The following is a 1767-nucleotide window of genomic DNA, read 5'->3' on the forward strand; positions in this document are numbered from 1 at the left end:
CCCTAGACCCCAATAAAACCTTTGTGCTTTTGAAACTCGCTCTCTCTCCCCTGGGCATCTCACCGCTGCGTCGGTGCAGGTAGGGGATTGAGCTCGAGCTAGCTCAAATAAAGGCTCTTTTGCTTTTGCATCAGACTCGGCTCCCTGGTGGTCTTTGGGGATCATGAATTCTGGGCATAACACTAACCAGAACCAAAGGCCTTTTCCAATTGTAGTACTTTCACCCATTGCATTTGACACTTCTCCTCCCAGAAATTCTCTTCTCTTGGTTTTGTCAGCACTGTCCTTTCCTTGCTTTCCTTCAACCTCTCTGGCAACTCCTTGTTGTCTTGTTTTCTTCAATGTCTTTTTATGTTATCTCTTCCTGTGTAATGAATCACCCTAAAACTTAAAACAATAAATTTTATTTAGGCTTAAAACAATAAATTTTAACTAACTCAAAGTGTCTGTTGGTCAGGGATTCAGGAGCACCTTGGAGTGGGGGGATGGGGCCATTCTGGCTCAGGGTCTCTGATGAGAGGCAGTTAACACATTGGGGCCACAGTCATCTAAAGACTTGAATGAGCCTGGAGGATCCTCTTTAATGATGTGTCTTCCACATGGCTTTTGGCAGAAGTACTCAGTTCCTCTCCATTTTTTTCAGATGATTCAGTTCCTCACCAGCTGTGTGCTAGAAGCCTCAGTTCCTCACTACATGAGTCTTTCTGTAAGTTGCCTGGGTGTCTTCACAACATGGCAGAGGACTTCCCCCAGATCAAGCAAAGAGACAGACAGACAGAAAAGCTGCAATACCTTTTATGCCCTAGTCTCTGAAGTTGTACACTGCCACTTTTACTTTAATTCTATTTGTTGGAAGTTAGCCACTGAGCTCAGCCCAACACTCCAGAAGAGAGGAATTAGGTTCTACCTCTTGAAAAGTATCAGTTAATTTGTGGACATATTTTTATATTACCACAGACTTGTACGTTTCATCCCTTGAATGTTACTGTTACCTAAGGGTTTCATCTCCATGCTCTTGCACTCTTGCTTTATTCGCTCTTTCTTGGTGATCTCAACTACTCCCATGGTTTCAACCGCAGTCTATATTGTTGAATATATCTGTCTATATTGAATCTCAAATCATTATTTGAGATTCATTATTCTAGCACTGACCCCTCTTCCAAAACTTGTATTTGTAAATATTTATTTATTTATTTTGAAAGAGAGAGTGTGAGGGGGGTAGGAGCAAAGAGGGGTGGGGGGGAGGGAGAACCCAAGCAGGCTCAGCGTTCTCAGCGCCGAGCCCAACACAGGGCTCAGTCTCACAAATTGTGAGATCAGGACCTTAGCAGAAATCAAGAGGAAGACACTTAACTGACTGAGCCACCCCGGTGCCCCCCAAAACTTGTGTTTGTAATGTCAACTGCCTATCATACATCACCAGAAAGCCAATTCAGCCTAAACAAAATCATATTCTTGTTTTCCTCTCTCCTTGCTTCCAATTCAGCTTTCTTCTGTACCTTCAACCCAGTTATTCAAAATAGAAAACATGAAATTATCCTCAATTCACACCTCTCCTCACCTCTTATATTCTTTGATATATTCTCATTGTTTATACCTCCTAAATAACTCTCAATTTATTTCCTCTATCCATCATCACTATCTCTGTACTACCATAGCGTAATCATTGATCTCTATGTCTAGTCTCTCCTCTTTCTAATTTATCTTTTGTCAGATTTATCTTGGCTAAAATATATATCTGAGATCATACATCTCTATAAAAACCTT

The sequence above is a fragment of the Lynx canadensis genome, chromosome C1 (genome assembly GCF_007474595.2).
Source record: "Lynx canadensis isolate LIC74 chromosome C1, mLynCan4.pri.v2, whole genome shotgun sequence".
Lineage (NCBI taxonomy): Eukaryota > Metazoa > Chordata > Mammalia > Carnivora > Felidae > Lynx > Lynx canadensis.